This window comes from Myotis myotis, unplaced genomic scaffold (assembly GCF_014108235.1).
Source record: "Myotis myotis isolate mMyoMyo1 unplaced genomic scaffold, mMyoMyo1.p scaffold_m19_p_6, whole genome shotgun sequence".
NCBI lineage: Eukaryota > Metazoa > Chordata > Mammalia > Chiroptera > Vespertilionidae > Myotis > Myotis myotis.
Window position 1 is genome coordinate 45,368,631 of NW_023416368.1, and position 27,267 is coordinate 45,395,897.

A 27,267-nucleotide genomic window follows, 5' to 3' on the forward strand; every position below is an offset into this window, starting at 1 on the left:
AGGGCTCAAGAATATTGAGGTTCCCTTCCTTTTTTTAAGTATACAATGTTTTATAAATTTTAATAGTTTGCAGTTAAACATTGCAGAACAAAAATGCCACAGTGTTTTAAAATATTTTTCTTTTAAGATGTGTTAAGTATTTTGTATAGTATTCATTATTGCAAACAGTAACCTTTTAATCTTGATTGATTGATTCATGAGTATGAGAGAGAGAGAGAGAGAGAGAGAGGGAGAGAGAGAGAGAGAGAGAGAAAGAGAGAGAGAGAACAATTTGTTGTTCCATTTATTTGTGCATTCATTGGTTGATTCTTGCATGTGCCCTGACAGGGTTTGAACCAACTGAGCTATCTAGCCATGGCTCAGTAACCCTTTAATTAGTAAAATTTATATAGAAATTATAATGAAATTGCTAAAATATTTCATAAATGTACATTACCTTAACATATTTTGTTTGAATATTCTAAATTGATCTTATGCAAAATTATATAAAATTTCTAATTAACCAGAAGTTAGATTTAGTACCATTTTAAAATCCCATCATGTACTCATTAAAATTTATTCTAAATCTTATCTTTGGATCAAACACATTCTCTGAAATCTAGACAAGAAAAAGATTAAGCGAATACCAGTGAAAAGTCTAATTAGTGTATTTCACCTTCATCATCAAACATAAGTAGAGAAGTGATCAAAACCTTTCAATGGTCAGAAGTGGGCAAGTTTGTGGGCATTATTTTTCATCTAAAATAACTCTTTTCTGCATTATTTCTTGAAGGTCAGTTTTTTGGCCTTGTTTGGAAGAGCTTCAAAAATGTTAATTTAAAAGGAAAATATGGAATGATATTTTAAAGCCTTATTTCGTGCATATATTTTTTATAATTTGAAGTATCTGAAAGAAATTCAAAAGTGGGAGAAATTGTATAAAATTATTAAAAAGAAATCTTCTGAACTTAATTGCAAAACTATTCATGAATGTCTATATAATTATTTTTATATTAACATATTGCTTTAAAAAGTTTTTTGAAGTAGGATAATTTAAATTAATACTGATTAAAAGAGAATTCAGGCACTATGGGCTTCGACTGGTGATCAAACCCAAGACCTAGGTATGTGTCCTGACTGGGAATCAAACCTGTAACTTTCTGGTGCATGGGACAATGCTCCAGCCAACTGGGCCACACCAGCCAGGACCCATGCTTTTGTTTTTTGTTTTGTTTTGTCTATCAATTCTGGGTCATACTCAGTTACTACATATTTTTTAACATAGCCTGCCCCAATTTTCTCTTTTCTCTCTTTTTTTAAAATCCAATAAGGGAAATTTAGAATCCTCTCATTTTATCATCTATTATTTTGGTTATCTATTATTTTTGCTTCTTGTAAAAATCTGTTGCAAATCCGAGAACTATCTTCAGATCTACATTCAGTACAATTCATCCTCTCTTCATTCATATCCACTTGACTGTTTAACTTAGATCTGGAGTCTTATTACCAATGATTATATTTGTCAAAAATAGTGCATTTGATTCATTATCAAATATACTTAGGCTTGTTTGATAATATCTTATTCCTAAATCATGGGTGTGACCTTACCTTTCTTTTAAAGAAACACACATATATGCCTATTTGTATTTTATATCTGATTACTAATACTTTAATTCTTTGAGCAGATTGAATTGTGTATTGTTTCTAGTGATTCTCACTCACAGTTGCTTCCCTGTGGGTTTGATAAAATAGCATTATGAGCCTTACTGACAAGATGCTATCTTTAGAATTCCAGTGTAGTCATTAAAGTTTTAATGTTGTACCTCCTCTAAGAAAAGTTATATTTTTAGGTAAATTGAGATGCTACTATTTTAATTCCATTTTAGGTTAATTTCTTACTTTGGGATTTCCTGTAATATAATCATACTTGAAACTCAAACTCCGAAGCCACATAAAGTTAGGGTTGAGTTTTCAGGTTTCATGGGCTTTATTTTTCTATCCAGTGCCAGTACACACAGAATTTCTAGTCATACCCTGTACGTGGGAATATTTTTCCATAGCCCTGCGGCTCACATCTTTGTTGCATGTGAATCTTACTTTTAACCTCATAATTTTTGTAGACCCAAGGCATTGTTTCCAGTTCTTGGAAAAGTAGTTAAACTCTAAGCCTCTTGGTTCTGATATCAGAAAAGATTCCCAAGGTAGCTGTAGCTCAGTTCAGCTACACTTTACTACTCTGTTTTCCACTAGTCTCTCCATTCAGAGGCCCAAATGTCGTTTGGATTTTTGTTGTTGTTTTGTATTTTGAACCAGGATAATTTTCAAGATGCCAAATAAGTAGAAATCCATGTTTTTCTAAACACTTTATAACCATACAATTTATATGTATTATATATGTGGGATCAAGGCTGCCTAATATTTTTAAAATATTTTTTAAATTGATTTCAGAGAGGAAGAGAGAGGGAGAGATAGAAACATCATTGATGCAAGAGAAGCATTGATCAGCTGCCTCCAGCACGCCCCCTAGCGGAGATTGAGCCTGCAACTTGGGCATGTGCCCTTGACCAAAACTGAACCTGGAACCCTTCAGTCCACAGGCTAATAATACTCTCTCCACTGAACTAAACCAGCAAGGGCAAGGCTTAATGATTTAATAAATGCTATTCAAAACTCAGTATACCAAGATTTTCTCTGAAATGCAGCTTTGTATGTAACCTTTCATCTTTAATTTAAGCATTTTGAGATTAAAAACTCTTAAAAATATGAGCATGAATTTCTCTGAGGACTGTTTAAATTACTCCAATATGAGGCATTATGTAGTTAATTATACGTTATTTATTAAGAAAGATGGAATTCCATTCTAATGACCCCATGGCTCTTCTGTAATGGAAGAGCTGGTGCTGCTTTGTGGCCATGTGTGCTGGGCCTCCGGCAGCCTACAGCAGCACCTTTCCAGTGATGATGGCTTGTACCGCAATACCCTAGCCGTGACCTTTTCATAAATGATTTATAAATATTGTGTTGTGAGCACCTGTGGATTTGGGTTTCTGAGAACCAGAGAGGGCATTTTGGATGGTGGAGAGTTGCTTCCAAAATCTTTCACCCTCCTTTTCTAATAGACTCATTGACCTTTAGACCTGGAACAGCACTAATCCTTTCAGTCTGATATTTCTTAGCAGGAGTTCAGTGGAATTTCTTCTTTCTGTAAAATTTTAGTAGATAAAATGAACAGAAATGCTGAACTTGTATTTTGTATGTGTATGCAAAAGCTACAGAAGTATGATTACCTAAAAAAAAAGATATGTTTGCACCTCATATGTGTGAGAGGATGTTCTATTAGGAGAGTTACCTTTTCTGACATGAAGAATTAGGAAAAATAAGTGAAAATTATGAAATCTACTTTTCAACAGAAGAATAATATTTTGAATAACTAAGACTTTTAAAAAATGGAGTAAAAATGGAGAGAATAATATCCCTGAAATTCAATGTATTAAACATATTTAATAATAACAGTTTGTTTGTTTTTGCACTGATTTTCAGAGAGGGTAGAAGGGAAGAAGGGTCTGGGTGGAGAGAGAAAGAGAGAGAGAGAGAGAGAGAGAGAGAGAGAGAGAGAGAGAGAGACCGAGAGACCTATGCATGAGAGATACATCAATTGGTTGCCTCCTGAGCATATCCCAACCAGCACCAGGGATCAAACCTGCAACCCAGCCATGTGCCCCTGACCAGGAAACAAACCCACCCACCCCACCTCCAATCCCCAGCATGAGATGGTGCTCCAACCACTGAGCCACACCAGTCAGAGTTAGACTTAAAAATAATTCCATTCTGAGTCAGCTATCTATTATTGTGTAACGAAATACCATAATCCTTAGCAGCTTAAAACAATAAGCATGCATTATCTCACACAGAAGTGGTTTGCCTTCTCACTCTCACACTGCAAAAAGTAAACACCTTATGACTTTTCAGTTTACTTGTTGTTGTTGATATTATTGAAATGGAATCATATAGTACATACTCTTTTATGTGTGTCTCTAAACATTTAAGTTATTTATTCCCAGATTCTGTCATGTTTTATATGTAATACTAATTCATTCATTTCAATTCTAAGTAACAATAAATGTGGGAAATATACTGCAATTTATGTATCTATTCTGGAGCTGATAAATATTTGGGTTATTTCCCACTTTACACTATTAGAGTTGTGCTGCTTCAAATATTCTTGGACTTTTGTTGTGATACACAGATGTATATGCATAGTTTTTGAGTGTGCTCAGTTTTAGTACATACCATTAAATGAAGTTCATTATAACTGGTAATGTTTATAATTATAAACTGTATTATGTCTAACATTAGTATAATGCACCACCTTTTTCACTCTATTTGATTAATGTTGGCATAATATATATTTTAAACTTCAAGTTTTTGCATATATGTATATAATTTGATACATGTCCAAGTACCGTCATCCCTGGGTATCTGTGAGCTTTGGTTCCAGGATTTTTAAGGATACCAAGATCCACTGATGCTCCAGTCTCTTACATACAATAGCATGGTATTTGCATTAACCTTATGAACACCTTTCCATATAATTTATAATCATCTATAGATTACTTATAATACCTAATGCAAATGATTTAAAGATTAAAAATCCTAAATAATCGAATATAGATATACATGAATTTCAAATTAAGGGTTAAAGCAGACTTGTCTCTCTCTAAAACTCCTTAATTTCCAGGTGAAGGAAGTTTTCCAAATGAGACCTAGTAAATGGCCTATCTTGTATGGTATTTATCATTGGTATACACAATACAATATCAGCTCATTTTTATATAAATAGTTGATTTTTTATAGCATAAAAAAGTCAAAATTCACCTAAGTTGTTTTTGTGCCTCAGTTGGACCCTAGGTTTCTCTGTTATTTATCCCATTGTGTTGTTGTAAGTTAATATATGTAAAGGTACCTAGTAAAAATTGAAAATGTCTAGTTAGCAGTATTATTATAAACTAGAGGCCCAATGCACAAAATTCATGCAAGAGTAGGCCTTCCTTTCTCCAGCTGCCAGCACTGGTTTCCCTCTGGCACCCAGGACTCTGGCTTCCCTAACAGCCCTGGCTTCGTCCAGAAGGACATCCAATCTAATTAGCGTATTATTCTTTTATTATTATAGATATTATCATTAAAATGTGTATAGATATATTTATAAAATAGAAATATAACTATAGTTTTATAGAAATGCTAGAGGCCCAGTGCATGAAATTCATGAGTGAGTAGAGTCCCTAGTGGCTGCTGGCAGCCTGCGGGGGCCTCCCTTCATTCTGCACCACCCCCTAGTGGTCAGTGCATGTCATAGCGAGTGATTGAACTCCTGGTCGGTCAAACTCCTGAGGGGACACTTTGCGTATTAGACTTTTACATATATAGATGAGAATATAGAAATACAATTTTACATAATTATAATATGAACTTTGTGGAACATAAATTCCCCAGAAGTTATATAGAAACTTCTGGAGGCTCTCTTTCAATTTTTTTTTTTTATTTGAGACCTACTGTAGCCCTCATGTAACTTAATAGAATACTACTTTATAATCACCAGTATAATACTTGCCTTAGGAAAGCATGGCTATAAATTACTTTTGGAAGTGCAATAAAATATGCTACAACAACAACAAAAAATATCTAGTACAAACCCAAAATTATATTTGGCAGATACCACAGCCAAATCCACAAATAGAGCTCTCTGGAAGATCAAAGGTAACAATTAATGTATATTCTATTGCCTGGGTCATGTACAAGGATTTTGCAGTTAATTTGGGGTTGTGAATATATTTCAAAGGGGGAGAATTAGAGCTTAGCTGTTTTCTTTGTGAGAGTTTGGCTTTCTTATGTATTCTATTATATGGGAGGGGAATCTCTCTTTTAAAAGATGTTATAATTTATGCTCATTTCCATTGCAGATTCAAAAGCAATATTTTTCATGACTAAGATTTAAAAAATCTAAGCTCTGTGATATACTTTAGTATAATAGTTTATCTGGTGAGTATACTTAATGTTTATAAAGGGTAATTTACCTGTCAATCCACCACTACACTGGCATTCAAATTAGTACCTGTAAAGAAAATATTTAAGTGCAGAAACAGCAAGAAAACTAAGGAAAAGTAGGCAGTTTTCAGAAATGGTGCTATTACATTTTCTTATTAAGTGGACATGTTTTTTTCAGAGTCAAAAGATGTCACAATACATCATATTCCTAGTTCTTGAAATATTTACTAAAATATTTTTAGCCCATAGATGTTGATTTCAGTGATGTGGTGCAGAATGCTTTCCAAATGATTAAATCTAAAACAATAATCTTTTATTTCATGAACACAACTGTATTATATAAATGTTGATGATTCATCTGCCCCTCAATTTGGCCAAGTTAACTAGCTTCAAAATATAAACAGCAGGATAATTGAATCTATTCAATTCTGTAGCAAGGTGCTCCTCTTTTTTATACTAATATTATATATGGATCCCAGTGGTCTAGTTATCGCACAAGTAGAAAATCAGGATAAATAGAAGATCATAGCTTTCAGGCCCCATCTAATAATTAAAAGTGCTAAGCTTTCACTCAGCTGTAATTACATATAGCTCTAAAAGATATCGGGTAAAACTTAAGTGAGGTTTGATTAAGAAGAAAATTCTAATTTAAATGAGGTTGCTCGTTTCTTTTGTTGAGAATTCAAGTAAAGTAATAAAATTTCAAATATATATATATATATATATATATATATATATATATATGAAGAATTCATTTGTCATATATTAAGGCATTGGAAGCTGGTGGTGGACATATCTATGCATATTATCCACATGAAGTAATGGAGGAAAAGGACCAACATCTAAATGTCTGACACCAAAATATTGAGCAGTATTTCTTTTTATCTATTCAGACCATATGTGTTCATGGTGTATGTAATCAATCATCCCTTTGCAGTATATAGTCCATTTTACTGACGACAAATGTTCTTTACTATATTGTATGAACTTTACAGTAGCGACCATTTGACCTATTACTTTTGGCAACAACATCAGTGTTTTCACAGGTCAACACATAAACAACACACTGTAGCCTTAATGCCTCTAAAAGGACCTCCTTCCCCCCGCTGTATAATCACTCCCATTTTAAAAGGGTGAGCAGACACTCATCCAGGGTGCAGTCCTGAGCATTTCAGGAGCTTACTTGCAGCTGAAACAATTATGCAGTACCATGGGGAGACGCGACAATAGAAACAATCGGCCCCTCAAGGCTATAATGCGTTCTTTGTATGCATGGTTACAAGTCCGGGCGCCAGAGGAGAACACAGGGGCTAACTCACAGGGCACCCGCCATTACAAACACAGAAAAGGACGTGGAAATGTTTCAACATGATCTAGTAAATGGATGGTACAGCTACGTCATCAAGTTTAAATCTAATTGCTCCCGCCCTGGTCACGCTAACGGCAACACTGTTCCTGTTGCTGCTGATTCAGAAACAATGCTGCTGTGTCCGTGATGGGAGACCTTCCATCTCAAATGAAACACTGTAAGATGGGTATGCAAAGTGCAGCCGGTTTTTAGAAAACGCTTGGGAGTCTTTCCCTTCATTTTAAAGCATATTTGAAGCACTAATAAGCCTCGGAACTCAATGAAGCACACATAACATATATTGAATCAGGAAGGGAGCAAACATGTCAACGGAAATGACACTCAACATAGAGCATTATTTTGGAAAATGTTTATGACTTTTTATTTTTGTTTGTTAATGCATAGAACGTTCTCTGTGGTCCTTTATTTTTAAGTATTTTTTTTTGTTGATTTCAGAGAGAAGGGGAAAGGGAGAGAGAGATAGAAACATCGATGAGAGAGAACCATTTATCCCCTGCCTCCTGCACGCTCCCTACTGGGGATGGAGCCCGCACCCCGGGCATGTGCCCTTGACCGGAATAGAACCTGGGACCCTTCAGTCCGCAGGCCGAGGCTCTATCCACTGAGCCAATCCAAGGCTCTTGACAAAGGAAACTAGTATATGAGTTTCTGATTTAACCATAGTCAACTATCTGGTTCAGGTATAGAGGGGGCAGGAAAACCTAACTCATTAGGCTCATTTATTCTGGGAAGAAAAAAGTAGTAGAAAAGTAAGTAATAGAGACCCTTCTTCCTTCTTCCTTATCTCAATATTGGTTTTTCCCGGATAGAATTTTATTATAGGTATTTATGGTGAGTTAGGAAAAATGATAAGCTTGAAATATAATTTCTAGATATAAGGCTTATTTTGTTTCTGATCATTACCTGTTTTTTTTTTTTTTTATATCATTAGAAATTGTGATAGAGTCAAATGGTCAAGCCAGGCCCTAGCAATCCTATGTAGCATTTATGAGGAGGGATCCAGGATCCAGACGTCACGAAAGATGAGTTTCTCCAAGCTACTGTGTAGAGCTGTGCCCTGAAATAAAGTCTCTATTACATAAAATGTAATTTTTAAGTCACAATGCTTATCTCATGCTGAGGGGAAATGATTTTATTCCTCAAATACTGTGGTTGCTAGATTGTAGTTTAGCTTTATAGTGTGTAGTTCAAATGAAAATTTTGATATGAAATTTTCAAAACATTTCGGGAGTGTTGTAGTCCTTAAGGGAAAAGCTTATGGATATTTTGGGGGGGAGGGTATATTTGGGATTCACTTCTCAAGTACAGTTCTTTATATCACTTGTTCTCTAGTAAGTGATCAAGGGATTACATTTCTGAAAAGGCTTTTAAGGCAATTTCATGACAGTTTCATGATTTTCAATAAATAAAACACCAACTTTGGCTTTTACATGCTATAAGTGATGTGTTCATTTGTGGACATATCCCATGGCTACCCTTTAGAGAAAGGTAAGTTATTTAAGAATTCAGTTACCTTCTCAGAAAAAGACATTCTAAAGCCCCAATGCATTGTTTCTTCTAAAGAAAGCACTTTTATTAGTGTCTAAAACAGCATCTTAGGATTTATGTATAACGTATAAAAATGTATGGCTTCAAATACCAGTTGAATCAGACTCTTTTCTTTTGTCCTCGAGGAGTTTCTCTACCTTAACATGGTAGCTGTGATCTTAAAGAAAGTAGTAAAAATAGAGTCCTTACCTCACTTTATTATTTCAACTTTCAGCCCTTTATTGCATTCCAGAATTGAAAACATTCTAGACCACAAGATTTTTCATTCTTTTGAGGAATTATTACAACCCATAGGGAAGCAAGAACAATCTACATTTCAAAAAACATAGTTTGGAAGTTTGCAAAATGAAAAACTAAACAAATCTTAAAATATATTTTTCATTTTCCTAGGAATTTAAAAGTTAAACCAAATAAATGATACTTTTTATGGAATATCTTTATCACTGTCATTCATGATTAGCATGATTAACTAATGTATTGCAAGTCGGGTAAAAACACCTTGTTTTCCAGAAATACTACTTATTCAAAGTAAAGTAATTACAGAAGAAAGACAGTTGCAGGAGTCCATCACCTGCTCCAGTAACTATGGGACTCTGAAGGATTTGTGACAGATAAACCAACATATGTCAGCATCCCTGACAAAGCTTGTTCAGTTTCCCCCTGAAATGTCTATGGGTAAAAACAAAGATCTATGAATAAAAAATATAATCCTGCAAGGAGTTCTCAGAATAAAATTAATTCCACTGCGAAAACAGGCAGCTCAGCCCCATCCTCAGAAATGGTGATTCAGTGGGTCTGGAGGATGGGGCCCAAGAAACAGCAATTTAACACGTTTCCCATTGTGGCTAGTGACGCTGCTTCTCTAGGGAACCACACTTTTGATAACCGCTGTTCTGCCACTCAATGATCCTCCCACTCATAGTAAAAAAGAAAAACAGAAGAAAGAACGTGTAAAGCAACCAGTCCTCCAGCACTAAGCATGAGAAGCAAATTGCTTTGGTTTATTTTGTATCATTCTTTTCTCAGCGCTTTCACAAAAATAAGAGAGCCCAAGGAAAAAAAAATCTGTCCGCTGTCTGTTAGCAAACATGGGGTCAGAAATGTTTTCCCTGAGTGAAAGGAAGACAATCATCACGGGCATGAAATGCTTTCTTTCAGCATCATCAGGGAACGTAAAGCAATATGAAGTATTGAAAAACACATGGAAACCAAATTATACAAGCAATACACTGAGAAGGAAAATGAACTGTAAAGGGAGGAAAAGGAAGAACTGCACTTATATTGAAATTTATATCCACGATAGAATTAGAAAAGAGTATAAATAATTCAGCGAAATTACATTAGTCGTGAGGTAAAAAGAAAAGAGAAATTTTCCTAGGGCGTGTAAGAGAAAATAAAAAGGTATGGAAAAGATCATAGTGGACTCTACACATTGAAGTTAGCAACAAGTCAACTCTAGGGCAAGTAGAAGAGAATGGTTGAATGAAGCCAATGCCATGTGTCCAGCCCTGCTTTAGTGCCTTTTTGCAAACGAATTTAATGCTCACAAAACTCTGTGAGGTGGTCACTGGAGGCGTGCAAAGAACCCAAAGAGGTTAAGTAATGCAAAACTAATTCATAGAGTCAGGATTGTACCCAAGTTCAAACCCCACCCTCCTTCAGGAACATTCTGTAGGTAAAGATGTTTTTAGAATCTTGTAGATGAACAAAGATTAGGATAAAAATTGTGAAGACCTGAAGAGTGTACCGTGAAATCAGTGCAACGGGACAGCTACTAAAACTCTCTCTTTGAAGTTTTCTGAGGTTTTCCATTTTCCAGGTATTATTCTTAGCCAGGTGCACATACATGTGTATGTGTACATATATATGTGTATATATATATATACACACGTACCACATCCTATATATGCTTAATACCACATTATATGTTGTGGCTGTACTCTCGTGGACATATAAATTGTAAATGAGTCTGATTGCTCCAACTTTTAACTATGGTTCTGATTTCTTGAGGCTCAGAGCAGGGCTTATTTTTATTTACTGTAGTGTATAATTCTTTTAGCATATAATAGTATTTTTAGTATTATTTATGGGATTTCTTATTTAGCCTCTTAGATATTTTTTGTCACTGAACAAGTTTGGCATACATTCTCATATATCTTCAGCCTAGCCACTGATAAAAACAAAGCAGGGTCAGTGACCATTCCAGACTAACATAAATACACTAATTACAAAACTGTAGGGTCAAGTTTTAAATCATTAATAAATCCATGTGTTTAAACTGCAATCATTCTTTCCTCTACTTGTCTCAAATATTATAAGCAAGCTTGCTAAATTTTACGTTGAATTAAAATATTTCGTCGGTCAAATTAGTACCTTATTTTTACCATAATTTGAAAATAAATTGGATTTGTTTTTCTGTGTTAGTTTCTAATTATGAAATTGGTGGCAATAGGAGTCTCAGACTTTAAATGCTTTTTATACCAACTTTATTAAGATTTACTTCATATCTCATACAATTCACCTATTTAAAGGTAGAAGGTGATGGTTTTCAGTGTATTCACAGAGTTTTGTAACTATCACCACAATGAATTTGAACATATTTTTATTTCCTCAAGAAATAAAAATCCTGTTCCCATGCACACTCCACTACCCATTCATTGCCAATCGCCCAGCCCTAGGCAACCACTAATTTCCATTCTGTCTCTATTGATTTGCGTTTTTTAGCCATTTTATAGAAATGGAATCACATTACAGATGGTCTTTTTTGACTGACTTTTTTTACTTAGCATGCTATTTTTAAGGTTCATCCATGCTGTAGCATTTAAAAGAAATGGATCCAATCCTATATAATAAAAGTATAATATGCAAATAGACCGACTGGCTGAACAGTGAACGACCATCTGGACAACCATCCAGACGACCATCCGGGACCACGCTATGACACCCACGGGTGCCAGGCCAGCCAAATTGATGCGATTGGTGGGCCCGGCCACCGCCCCACGGTCCCCCTGCAGAGGGAGGCCCAGGCCACTGACCAGCAGGCTGAGGGGTGGACGGGGCCTCCTTCTGCAAGGGAAGCTGGTGCCAGCAGCTGGGGGAAGGAAGGCCTGCTCTTGCATGACTTTCATGCATCGGGCCTCTAGTATTACATAAAGGGTGAATTGGGGTCAATATCCAAATTCTTGTAACTTAACTTTGTCCTCAGTAGGAAAGGGGGTCATGTTTATCATGGATTGCACACGGGATTTCTGTTTGCATATCAATGAAATAATTCATGTGTTACATACATGTAAGGAAACACAGTGATTATTACTGAAAACCCAGGTATAAAAGATAAGGCGTTTGTCCTCAGTAAGATATTGGAATGCATTTGCCCTTTTGTAGGTGGTAAAGAAATGTCAAAACATTTCATTCTTCATCTTTTTTTTTTTTCTTTTTGCTTCTACCTCCTTTAGAAATACATTTTTATATACAGAGCGATGTTAAAGTCACTGTGATGTCTGCATAGAAGACAAAAATAAGATACAGAAATAAAGTGCAATTAAGTTCTAAGGGAAAAAAGGAACATGATAACTATGGTTCTTAAAGCTTTCTCTTTCATTGTATGTTAACAACACACTATATAAATGTCAAATATGCTGTTATGAACAAAGTAGAACAGATTCACCAGTGCTGATCAATAAGAATTTGAGGCAGAAAAGATCAATATAGTATAATAAAGCAATTATATAGTAAAATAAAGCAACATATGAATACTTTCTTGAGTAGAGAGAGTCCTGAAGATACACTATTGGGAAAATAGCATTAATAACACCTGGAAAGCAAGAGGAAGGCTATTTCTTTGTTATATGGGGATATGGTCATGATGCAATTTATTATCCTCACTGGCAACAGAGTTCAAGGTTTAAAATTCTCTATATTACAAATGACATTTTATGGAAACCTTAATAAATTAAATGTTTTATTTTTTAAAAATAAATGTGTTGGGGTGACATTGGTTAAGAAGATTATAGAGGTTTTAAGTGTACAATCCTATGATACATGACCTATAGATTGCATTGTGAACCCACCACCCAGTCAAATCATCTTCTGTCACCATATATTTGGGCCCCTTTATTATTTCCTACCTCTCCACCCTCCTTCCCTCTGGTAACCACAATTGTCCTATTGTCTGTATCTATCAGTTTTTATTTGCAAATTCTTGAAAGTCATGCAAAGGAGGAAACAAAGGGAAACATATGCATACCTTCATTTTGAAAAAAAAAAAAAAAAAGTGAGGTGATTAGAATTTACCAGGTCACAGGCGCTATAAAGAAGTGTAAGTAAGAATAGATCATGTTAAAAGTCCAGGTCATGCTGTCTCAGTCCAAAAGCATGGTAAGCAAAATGTCTGCCATGTCATAATGCTCTTTGAGGGAAAGGCTATCTTATTTTGACACTGGTATCGAACATGCTGTTTAAGGTAGACAGTCTGAAGTCAGAATAGATTTGCAATTTTCTTCTACAGTTATATGCTTGATGATATCAGCCAAGATTTTTTTTGTGTTTGATTTTCCTCCACTATATCTAAGAGGGCTGTAGATACATTTACTTAAGATTGGGTATGTAAAATGTTAGGCCTAATATCAGTATATATTGAATTTTCATTAAAGAACATGTTATTGCTACTGGCTTTCTTTATATTTTCAGTATCCCTTTAATGATTATTTCCTTTAAATATGTTCATCTATATTTTTAGGAGGTGCTTAAAAATATTTGTTGAATGAATAAACAAATGAATGAGTAGATAGAATTTATTTTAAAACATATTGCATCCTGGCCGGCGTGTCTCAGCGGTTGAGCAACTTAGGAACAAGAGGGTCACGGTTCAATTCCCAGTCAGGGCACATGCCTGGGTTGCTGGCTCCATCCCCAGTGTGGGGCCTGCAGGAAGCAGAAAATTGATCATTCTCTCTCATCATTTATGTTTCTTATCTCTCTCTCCATCTCCCTTCCTCTCTGCAATCAATAAAAATATATTGTAAAAAAAACATATTACAAGAGAAAAAGTTGTGTAACATCATATGTAAAACTGAAGGTCTCATTTGCTGTTGTTTTTTAGAAGTTTTATCTCTGTTTAAAACTCCAGAAATGTACTATTTATTTTGTTCAGATCTTTGTTTGCTACATAGAACCCCAAACAGTTCAGGAATTGATAAGGTTGAAATTTCACAGATAGAAGGATGCCTTCCATGGGATGATTCTGACTCAATATTTGGCCCTTTATATATACACTAGGGGCCTGGTGCACGAAATTCGTGCACTGGGTGTGTGTGTGGGGGGGGGGGCGTGGAGAGTGTCCCTCAGCCCAGCCTGCCCCCTCTCACATACTGGGAGCCCTCAGGCGTTGACCCCCATCACCCTCCAATCACCTGATCGGCCCCTTGCCCAGGCCTGACGCCTCCGCCAGAGGTGTCAGGCTTGGACAGGGGACCCCCATCTCCCCCCGATCACTGGCTCTGGCCCCCTCCCAGACCTGAGGCCTCTGGCCCAGGAATCATGCCTGGGCAGGGGACCCCCATCTCCCTCTGATGGCTTGCTCCACCCCCCGCCCAAGCCTGAGGCCTCTGACCCAGGCTTCAGGCCTGGGCAAGGGGACCATCATATCCCCCCAATCCCCGGCTCCACCCCCCACCCAGGCCTGATGCCTCGGCCAGAGGAGTTGACCCTCATCACCCTCCGATCACCGATCACCGGATCGGCCCCTTGACCAGGCCTGAGGCCTCCGGCAGAGGTGTCAGACCTGGGCAGGGGACCCCCAGCTCCCCGCGGTTGCAGGCTCCGCCCCTGCCCAGGCCTAACGCCTCTGGCCTAGGCGTCCGGCCCGGGCAGCGGGGACCCGCAGCTGCAGCAGCCCCGCGATCGTGGGCTTCACTTTAGGCCCAGGCAAGGGACCCCTAGCTCCTGGGACTGCCAGCTTCGACCGTGCCCAGCTCCCATCGCTGGCTCCACCCCTACTTCCTGCTATCACTGGCCAGGGCGGCAAAGGCACCTGATTCTCCGATCATGGCTGGGGGGCAGAGCAAAGGCAGCCCCAGGGCCGCCTTTGCCCTGCCCCCCAGCTCTTAGCTCCCCCCTGGGTTTCCGATCACTGTCAGTGGCAGGGGGCTTCTTCCTGCTTTCCCTTTCCCCTCCCTGCATTGTGCCTACATATGCAAATTAGCCGCCATCTTGTTGGCAGTTAATTTGCATATAGCCCTGATTAACCAATGAAAACGATATCGCTGTACGCCAATTACCATTTTTCTCTTTTATTAGTGTAGACTAGAGGCCCAATGCATGCAATTCATGCAAGAGTAGGCCTTCCTTCCCACGGCAGTCAGCACTGGTTTCCCTCTGGCACCCAGGACCAGGGCTTCCCTCACAGCCCTGGCTTTGTCCAGAAGGTCGTCCAGAAGGATGTCTGTTCTAATTAGCATATTACCCTTTTATTATTATAGATGTTATTAAATCTGTATTTATCTTCCTTTTCAAGTTCAGATTCCTATGGTTTCAAACATGTGTCATTGTTTGTATAATCTTCAGAATTTTTTCCCAAGCAATAACAAAAAAATATTTTTTGTGTTAGTTGTATGAACAGTGTATTTGGGAGAACAGATATCAACACATGTAAATCCAGATGCTCCTCCTTCCAAACTGGCTGTTAAATGAAAGAGATTAATAAAATAAAACTGAAATAGCATGTTTTCATATACATATTCTTTTCAGCAGTGAAATTTGATACAATGCACCAACTTCCACATTGCATTTTCTTTTGGCATCTTATAACCTAGACTAATGTTCATTTGAATAAATTTAGAAAGCTAATGCCTCATTTTATGCAAGAGAGGTGTAAGATTAAGTAGAATAGTAACCTTGTTAATTATCACTTCTCTGATCTACACACCTGATATTTCTTGCAAGAAGTTTTTAGCAAATATTAAAGAGGTCATATATCAAGGATTATTTTTATATATCACAATTAAGTAGAAATTTGAAAATATATATGTTCATTAGCATTTTAGAAAATTTTTTGATATATGTTATATAATGTTACTAATTAAATATAATGTCAAGAAATGAATTGCTAGGAAGCATTTTATATGAGCTCATTTACTTTTAACATAGTTACCCTTTTGCTTTCTACTTCTCTCTCTTCTCTCACATTCTTTTTAATGGTTGACTTATCATCTTGATCCCCCTTCTCTCAGCCTGGTAGTTATACCCTCTTTCACTCTTAAGTGATTGCAGAAGTGCCAAAAACATGAATTATTAAACCATCAACATCTAAGTTACTGGCATTTTGCCCCTTTCATGCAATGCAAGGATACTCTTTACTTAGTATAATCTAGAGTTAACATATCTATATATATAAAAGCCTGAGGCACCATTCAACCATTCGACTGATAGCTATGACGCACACTGACCACCAGGGGCAGATGCTTCGACCAGTAGCTTGCTTCTGGGGTCCAGCTGATTGCGACTGGGCAAGATAGGCCAGGCATGCCCTAGAGCCCTCCCCCACCCTGATCATGCACTGGTGGAGTCCCTCAGCCTAGCCTGTGCCCTCTTGCAATTCAGGACTCCTTGGGTGATGTCGAAGAGCTGGTTTCAGCCCAATCCCCGCAGGTCAGGCCGATGGACCCACCAAGCCTCTAGTATATACATATTATTAAAGTTAATGGGTATACATCTACATATGTACCCAACCCTTTCATCTTTATCCCTTCAAATTTGGAACTTTTATTTGGGAATATTTTCTTTGCTGTATGTGATAAGACATTTTCTCAGATATTGTTTGTCTGAAAAAAATATCCTATACTGTAATTTTTGAAGTACATTTAGTAGGAATAGAATTCTAACTTAGTCATTTTTGTAAACTTTGAAGATATTCTAATATTTATTTCTGATGTCCACTATTTAAATTGAGATCAGCTGTAAATCTACTTGCTGTTCTTTTGAAAGAAATCTGTTTACTTTTTCTTTCTGTTTTTCAACCATTTGCTTTATCTTTGGCATTTAGTTATTTTAACTTGATATGCTGTGTTGTATTTTTGCTTGTGGAACAATGAGAATATAAAATATTCCCCAATTTATAAAATAGTAATTTAAAAATTTTTGTATAAGATAAATGAATAAAATTTTGTATAACATCATTATAATTCAAATGATAATAAAACATAGAGTTAATAATTGAGATTCTAACATTTCATTCTCCTTTTGTAATTATTCCCTCTCATGAAGTATTCAAGATAAACAATTTGACATTTGTACTCCCTGGATATTTTTTAATTTGTTTTTATTGACTCTATGATTATGAAAATATTCCAAATAGTTATTTTCAAACTTTATACTACATTATTTTTGTTTTACTTTTATAAAAGAAAAATTTAGAATTGTGTGTACTTTATGAGTTTAACTTTGTTTCCCCAAATTAAATAGATCGTTTATTTATTGAGCAAGTCAGACTGATTTTCACTAATCTAAAATATACCCTAAAATTCAATACCTAAAAATTATACAATTTTGCTGTGATCTTTATGGTTATTCCAGTAAAGATATTATGTGTTGAATCCCTGTCACTGGATAGAATAATTTCTTGTTTGTTATGTGGCACAACAAGTTCTCTCTGATGGTTTTAATTTAAATACGAGGAGATGTTATTAGGGAACATTTTTTTTTCCCTTATGACATTTAAACTCATTTTATCTAGTTCTCCTAAAAACTTGGTTTGTTTTGTTTTTAGTGTATAAACAATTAGTCTATAATTAAAATATTGGAAAGATTTTAAATTCATCATATGAAATTTAGTATGCATCTCACATAGTCAGTTCTTGGTATGTATTCTTTATAAAGTTTCTATGTTCATTTGCAAGTGACTTGCTAAAGTTAATCCAAGATATTTTACTGTTATTATTGCCCTTGTAAATGTGTTCTTTTATACTGTTTATTTCCATGTTACTTTTGACACTTGAAGAGTGAAAACATTTTGGTATATTCACCTCAAATATTTCCTTAGTGGATCCGGTTCTTAAATTTAAGAGTTTCTTAATTATCTATTTTATTGGCCTTTCCACAGAAAGAGCTTTGAATGTCAGTGATCACATCTGTGGTCTCTCTGATCATCTTTTTCATTCTCTATTTTTATTAATTCACTTCTGTGCTTTTCAATATCTTTTTTCTTTAAAAGAACTTGAATTGAATATTAAGTTTATTTATTTTCAATCATTCTTATTTTTTTAATAATCAAAAGCTAAGGAAACATATGTGTTTTAAGGACTCAATGAATCAGGCACCACAAATTTGTTTCAATTTTCAGTGTCTGAGAATGACAGCAGTTGCGTGTGCCCTGCCGTTATGAGAAGTGAAATATTTGTTTTGTTGTTTGTTTTTGTTGCTATACTAGACAGTATTTATTGAAAGATATTCATCCAGCAACATTTCAATACACACTCCTAACCCTTGAATCCTTGATAAAGTAGTAAATCAATGGAAGAGGGTTCATATCACAATTATTCCACTCTATGAAGCTCCTAATCAAAGTAGCTAGGCATGTGTTATAAGAACATGGGAATTAATTATGGATCTTGGTATGTGTTAGAAGAACATGGGGTGACCCATATGTGCCTTCACACATATACCTTGTATAGGTAAAATCTTGTGTATATATATCACAGTGTAAAAGGTTAAAACTTAATTACAAATAAAGTGTGCTCAGACCTAGCTTACTTTTCAAGTGGAGTGAAATCTGGTTGTACCACAATTTTGATGTTAAACTGTTTTTCCTTCCTGTTTACATTTTGCAAGAACAAGAAGCCTCAGCTGGAAAATTGGCCCATAATCACAGCCTATTAAGCTTTTACTGATATTGCAATGGAAGTAATGGGTTTTTAATGAGCTTATCCATTTTAACATTTATATAATTTATTCAGTTTTTCTTTTCCATATTGTGTATATTAACTAAAATCTTGGGTTTAATAATTTTCTTACTGAATTTTTGAATCCTCAGAGTTTACTAATAGCAGTATTTTAAGCTAGCATTGATAATTTTATTAAACACAAGCAATAATTTGGGTGTTATTGCAGGGCAAGATATAGTATGAAGGATGAATCACTCATATTGAAAATTGATTACCAGCTATGGCATTGTTACCCACCTTATCCATATCTTGCATACGAGGTATATCAACTTTCATAACAACAGAGGTAGTATTATTGTTTCAGTAAAGTAAATTTAAAATATTGCATCTTGCATGGATTTGCCCTTGTATCCTCTGGATAAATTGTCAGGTTAAGAATCTCCATTAGGGCATAAAATCCTGACACTTTTATTAACCAATATAGTCCAAATAAATTCAATAAAAAGACTGCATAGATGTTTTGACTGTGTTGGTGATAAGGGAAATAGCATTGTGTGGAGTCGGGACTTCACACAGTGGAAAAACTGAGGCGGATGTCTTGAAGATGAATGAGAAGAGGGTGGGGACCATGGCAAAGACAGGCAAACATAATATTTTTCTACAATATACTTTATGCCAGTGGGTGTAACTTTCCAAACTTAAATAGACATTAGATAACTTTTAGTATTAGTTTACCTAGTCATTTAAGAAATAAATGATTGAGCTTCCAGATATTATTTTAAAAGAGTGGTAAATAAATAATAATGAGCATACTTGTAAATTGCATTTATTAGTGTCTGTATAAATTTCTGATTTTCTTAAAAAAAAATACCAATCATGAAACTAGTTTTCTATATACCTATATAAATATACATAATTTTCTTCTACTGTTTTTATGTACATGACAACCATACCATTGCCTTGGTGAAAAGATGTTTAAAATTGCAAATAATAAATGGTGGAAATATGTGGAACTAATAAATTAACCCATTTTCAGAGTAGTGCTTCCTTGAAAACACTTTTTATTTTAAATCATCACCAGAAACATTGAAATAAGCATTCAAATCAGACCTATGGTAACCCCAAGAATTAGAACTAGGGGACTTCAGAAAGATGGCTATCTTCAAATGGAATATTTTATGTCCTTTACCCTCAGGGCACACCCCTGTACACAAGCATGGATTCAATAAGGTTTCTATTAGAATAAATGTAAAACAACAGATAATGTTTGGGGTGATTCAGACTTTTCAAAATGACATTTGAGAAAATTTTCAGCTTTTTATTAAGCAGAAAAAAAATGTGATCCACTTCGATGAACTGAATGAAATTTTCTAATAACTTGTTCATGTTATGAAATAAAAGAATTGTGGCCTGTTCCAGAGTGCAAGAGTAAACCAATGCGGTCAGACTGCTGATTTTACGTGGAGAGCTATGATCCAGATTCCCTAATGCTAGGGGCAGAACTACAAGCGGCAGTTCGTCCTTCTATTCATTAGGTCTCTTACACCATTTCTTGGCGGCTGCACTGCAGCGACCGAGTCATTAGCATGAGTCCAAAATTGTGTGAAGAGACAATTACGCTTTTGTGCTGCAGAAAGTCTTTTCAGTACGATCACATTTGCTTCCCAATGTAACTTCATAGCTTGTACGGCAGCCCCTGACAGCTCACAGCACTGTTGTTATTCAAGGCTAAGCAGATGAGAGAGACGTAAATGACTAATAACATGCAGGAAGTTATGTCTTCAGAGTAGCAGCCTAATTGTGCATCTTCATTTAGTGAATGGTTCAAAACAAATTAAAATTTCCTGACCACTGGAGGCAAAAGCAATGCCAAACGCATCCATCATATCAAATCCTTGTAGAGTGGAAATGTTCTTAATAAAATGCCGCAGAAACAAAGAAATTAGTGCGAATAATAAATATGGACTAGAATATACTAGTAAAATCAAATGTTAAGCTTAGTAGTAAGCAAATGATTATAATTTTAAACAATAATAATACAGTTTGGCTTTGCCTAAATATGGCAAAAATGAAAGACTATGATTTAGTCTTGGTAGGAATATAGGGAATAGACAATCTCGTGTACTTTAAGTGTGTATTTCCAAGTAAACAGGTATTTATTAAAAATTATAGTGTCTTTGGCTCACTGACTCCAATTATCCAAAGGAAATAGGCAATAATAAAAGGTGTACATACACCTTTTAATGTGATGCAAAACTGTTTTAGAGCCATAGTAATTATATTGTGAGTTAAACATTTTTAATATTCAAGACAGAATAACTTTTTTTTCCATGTGAAGTTCTGTAAATACTAACATATGCATAACACCTGTAACCACCACAATAGTTAGGATACAGAATAATTTCATCACCCCAAAAATCCCCACCGTGGTATTGCTTTATATTCATTCCCTCCCTCCTCCCATAACCTCTGGAAACAACTAACGAGCTCTCCATCACCCCTTAATTTTGTCTTTTCCAGAATGGCATATAACTGGAACACTGAGTAAGAAATCTTTTGAGACACTGTTCTTTTCACTCAGCATAATGACGGAATTTATCCAAGTTATTGTGTGTATCAGAAGTTTCTTTCTTTTTACTGCCGAGTGTTATTAAATTGTTTGGAAATACTTCTTTTTGAAGAGCATTTGTGCTACTTCCAGTTTATTGTAGGTTTTTGTGTAGACATAAGTTTTTATATCCGTACAGTTGATACTCAGGACAGAGAGTCCTGGGTCTGAAGTAGGTACGGGTTTAATTTTTGACTATATGAGAGATCCACTTCCTCATATTGTTAACACTCAAGTATTTTGTCAGAATTTTTTCTCTTCAGTCATTCTAACAGGTGTGTAGTGGAAACTTATCATGGTTTGTATTTTTATGTGTCTAGTACCTCAACATGTTGAACATATTTTCAAAGTCTTTTTTTGAAATCTTGGTCTCCTCTTGATAATGCGTTTATTCTTATCTTTTACCCACTGCTCTGATGGGTTATTTGTTTCCTTATTGTGGCTTTTAAGAGTGCTTTGTATATTATACCTACTCAGATATGTGATTTGCAAAAGTTTTCCCAACCTGTAGCTTGCCCATTTTATTGTATTAGTAGTGCAATTCAATTTATCATTTTTTAATGGACCATGTGTCTGTTGCCATGTATAAATCTTATAAGAAATTTTATTTCATAATTTTGTGAAGGATTAAAATAAACTCAGATGTCTAATAGAAAGATACTGGTTAAAGTATCTTATCACAGCATGTGATAAGATCATATGCAATCATTATAAACCACAACTTAAAATATTTAGAAACACGGAGAATGCTCATTACATATTAAGTGAAAACTTAGTGGTAGCAAAAGTTTTATATGATAAAATCACATATAATTACATATATGTGTGTGCAAGCAGTATATATTTGCAGGAAAATGTGTACCATAATATTCATAATCCTCTCACTATTGAGAATACCCACCTTAATGTTTTTAATTTTCTTTTTGCTTTATTATTCCTAACTCAAAAATATTTTTTCTATTGATTTTTAGAGGGAATGGGAGGGAGGTAGGGTGGGAGGGTGAAGAGAAATAGAGAGAAACATCAATGTGAGAAAGACATATTGGTTGGTTGGCTCCTCCACGTGCCCTTGAACCAAAATCAAACCCAAGACTCTTCAGGAGCCCAAGTCAATGCTCTAACCACTGAGCCCACCAATCAGGGCTCAATTTTATTTTTTATTTTTTTTTAAAGGGAATATGGTTGTTAAAATCAGCAAGTAGATTTGCTTTTATATAAAATGAATATTTTATGACTCCATATTTGTACTTCAAGAAATCCATACTTTAAAATGTATTTGAATACACATTCATTCTAGTCATTACAATTATTTTAAACTGCATGATTTATTTGACACATTTTGAGTGTTTTCTGTAGGTGATGCATATGTGATACAATCATTTAAATATGGAACAGGAATGGTTTGCCCGTTTTCCTGTATGATTTATATTTCCAATATTCTTAGGTTTGATATAGCACATGCTTTTTAATTTTATAGTGAAAAATGTCCTGATCTTGTATATATATAAATATTCCTGAAAATATGTTTTCCCATGTAGAGCAAAATACATATTTCATGAAAAAAATAACATAATTTAAAAACAAAATTTTAATTAGTAAGGGTCATATCATATTTTTACCTAATATGCATATTAGCCTTATATTACTTTTTCTACAATCTCACTAGGGGTTCCAGAGTTTAGAAAAACGTTTTTATAAATGCTGCAGGTACAATGAAGTTATATGTAACAAATATATTCCTGTTCTTAAATCTCTCATTTTGTTTGTGAAATATATACCACAGTTATTTAAAATTAATTCTTACTTTCTTCCTTAATGTTCTACATTGATTTTAGCGGTTGTTTTAGTCCAAATGCACTTATGTTCTGCTTCTAAAACAATACAGTTTCAGATCACAGTCTCAGGCCTAAGAAAACTACCAGGTAACAGGACCCTCAATTGCACAGGCCACACCAACCATGTTATTGTCATGGCAACCACTAGGGGGAAGCAGACAAAATGCAGCAGCTGAGATACCCTGAAGTGCCTGCCTTATTGTAGATGAGGCCCTGGCCTGCAATGATTTCTGTGTCCTGTTGCCTTCAAAATGTAAATCATCAACATCCTTAGAATGAACCTCTTTTACAGAACTGCCTTAAACTACTTAAACAGTGAATCTGTTTCATTCCATCTAACTACTATATCAGGGCTTCTCTTTTGCTGTTTGGAAGCTAGATATACAAAAAAAAATGCCCTCGTATATATCCCAAATTTCCATGTGCTGAAATTATCACCTATAGGTTTCAGACAAACACTTTGGCTAAATTCAAATGTAAAACATGTTTGATCTGTTATTTTTTTTAATTTCTTAAGCATTTGTGAAAAGTAAGATGCTGTATTCAGAGGCTTAAATTAATTGAGAAACAGACAAGTAGAATATAGGATTAATAAAAATGGATTGAGTATTAGTTGCATGCATGATAATTTACATGCATAACTTAAGTTAAACTCTTATAAAGTAGCTATAGTTTCTGTGATTTAAATTATAAGAGCAAAACTTGCCTAAGCTTACAACACAGATGTTGAAAATATTGAGCAATAACATCCTTTGTTTAAAGACATGACAGTTGGATTGGAATAAAGATTGGCTAGTTATATATTACACTAGAGGCCCAGTGCATGGAATTCAGGCACAGGGAGAGGGGGAGGGTCCCTTAGCCCAGCCTGCACCCTCTCACAAACTGGGACTGCTGGCTCCTAAATATTCACCTGCCTGCCTACCTGATCACCTCTAACCACTCTGCCTGCCTGCCTGATCACCCCTAACCACCTCTGCCTCAGCCCCTATTGCCATAGCTTCATCCAGAAGGACATCCAGAATGACGTCTGGAAGGTCGTTTGGCTATCCAGTTTAATTAACATATTACGCTTTTATTATTATAGATAATAGATTCTCACAAAATCTCTACTAAGTAGATGTATTTAGTCAAATTGTCAAAGTACACTAATTATCTCTTAAGACAAAATTTGGAACATTGTTGGACTTTCTAGGTTGGTAGAAGTTCTTTATTAAAAGACTACCTATTGATGGTCTGTTCCATGCTTCTCTGTCTCTGGATCTATTTTTGTTCATCAGAACAGACCGTCAAACTTCAGAGGGAAGGCAGGGGAGGGTGTGTGTGTGGGGGGGGGTGTAAGAAATCAACCAAAGGACTTGTATGCATGCATATAAGCATAACCAATGGACACAGACAGTAGGGGGTCGGGCAGTGAGAGCGTGTGCTGAGGGATGGGGGTGGCCGGAGAGAGGTCAATGGGGGGAAAAGGAGACATATGTAATACTATATGTAATACTTTAAACAATAAAGAATTAAAAAAAGAAATAGTATTTTCTATTGATATATTATTTATTTAATTGATGCTTCTAGAAATCCTGCATGTTCTTATACAAAGCAGGAATAAATCACAATAAAACAAGGAGAAATTAGAAGATGATTTAGGAGAACAGATTATAAAACAAGATTCTGGATGAAGGAGGAGAGGGAGAATATGAATGAATTAAAAAGATAAGGCACCAGAACCACTTGTTATGTGGAGAGTAGCTGAGGTTGTGTAATCTCATATGAGAATACATAATGAGAATTATGTATTCATGTAATATATAAAAACATTATATGAGAATAATAAGCAGCTTCTCCCTCAGAGTGTGATTTTGAATTGGGGTGCCTGTGGGTGGTGGCAATTGTGTTAAGAAATGTTTTACAATTGAGAAGGCCATGGAAAAAATAGCATTATTTGCTAATAAATATCTGGTGTTGGTATTCAATTATTTATTGAATATTTATTGAGGACATTTCATGGGTTAACACTGGTGAATTATACACACACATACTCTCCTGGTCGCCTAGGCTTTTATTATATAGAATATATATATATTATATACTAGAGGCCCAGTGCAGAGATTTGTGCACCTGTAGGGTCCCTCGGCCTGACCTGCGGGATTGGGCCTAAAACCGGCTCTCCAACATCCCCAGAGTAGTCCTGGATTGTGAGAGGGTGGTTCTTGGGTGACACATCCTGGAATCCGGCTCCCTCCTCTCTGGTTCTGGGTGTGTCACCCAAGAACTGCAGCTGCCAAGTCACCGCAGCTCGGCAGCTCCTGCATTGAGCACATGCCCCCTGGTGGTCAGTGCACATCATAGCTACCCGTCGGAGTGTCAACTCCCTGGTGGTCATTGTGCTTCATTGATACCAGTTGGACGTTGAATGGTTGGATGGTCACTTAGGCTTTTACATATACAGATTATTGTTCATGTTATATTATTTGTTCATGTAGGTTACATATTATGTATTTATGTAAAATATAAAAACATTATATATGGAGACAGCCTACATTAACAAGTTAGAAAAATATATGAATCTGTGCAGTTCAAAATACACACACTGAACTTTTTCATGAGAAAAGTTTTTCTTTAAGGCATGTACTTAAATGACTCACAGCCAGAGCTAAATATATTCATATTTCTACCACATGTTATGAATACATCCATTCTATTTTTTCACATGAGTATTTTTTATATGACTCTTTACCATGAAAATGAGGAGCATATACTTCAGAAAACGGAATGGTCCTCTGAGACTGCTACGGAGGATGCAGACCTGCAATAAAGCCCTTAACTATGTAACTCTGGGGAGATTTTGCTTTTGGAAGGCTGTGGTAATGGCATGCCAATTTCACTGCCACTGACATTTTTCACTTGAGAATTAACGTGCATAATACTAAAAATGTTTTGTTATGTGAAATAAGTAATCTTCTCCATCTCCTAATATCATGCCAGCTTTCCATCATGGCTTTACCATTTTCATTAATGTTGAGTATACATTGCATTTTACCAAGATAAGAAGTATTTTTGAAATAACTTTTATAGAGGTATAATAGGCATGCAGAATCGTGCACACACCTTAAATATGTTGAATTGTTCAGATGTTCGATATGTGAATGTGTATGTCTTTAAATATTGTGCAGCTTTTGAAGTTGGTAAAAGTACTTTTAAAGTATGAGAAAAATTATAGGAACACTCAAAAAAAGATATTATAAAATAAACGTATTAATCAGGAAAGCCACACCCCGCATCACAAGGCTACCACAGTCTTATTTCAGTTGCTGTGAAGAAGTAAACAATATTTTTATAGACTAGAGGGTAAATTCTTCCTTGAGATGAACAGAATTATCATTTCTGTAAGTTGTGAGAGTGAATTAAAACCTCTTTTACAAATGGTATGGAGGTTCCTAAAAAAATTAAAAATAGAAGTACTGAACTACCATGTGATTCAGCAATCCCACTTCTGAGTATATATCCAAAGTATGTGAAAAAGAGAATATCAAAGAGTTATCTGCAATCTCATGTTCATTGCAGCATTGCTCACAATTGCTGAGATATGTAAACAACCTACGTGCCTATGAGTAGATGAATATGCAACAATAATCAAATGTATGCATACAATGGGACGTTATTCGGCTGCGAGAAAGAAGGAAGTCCTTCCTTTTGCAACAATGCAGGTGGAACTGGTATGCATTATTCTAGGTGAGACACGTGAGAAAGAAGGAAATACTGCATGGTGTTACTTATATGTGGAATCTTTAAAAAAATTAAAAAGGCCAAACTTATAGAAAAAGAGAGTAGAAAAGTGCTGGACAGAATTGTGGGGCAGGGGAAATGCAGAGAGGCTGGTCAGCTATGAGATGAATAAAGTCTGAGGATCTAATGTAAAACATGATGGCTATAATTGATAACACTCTAGTATATAATTGAAATTTGCTAAGAGAGTAGAACTTAAGTGTTCTCACAAAAACAGGAAGGGCA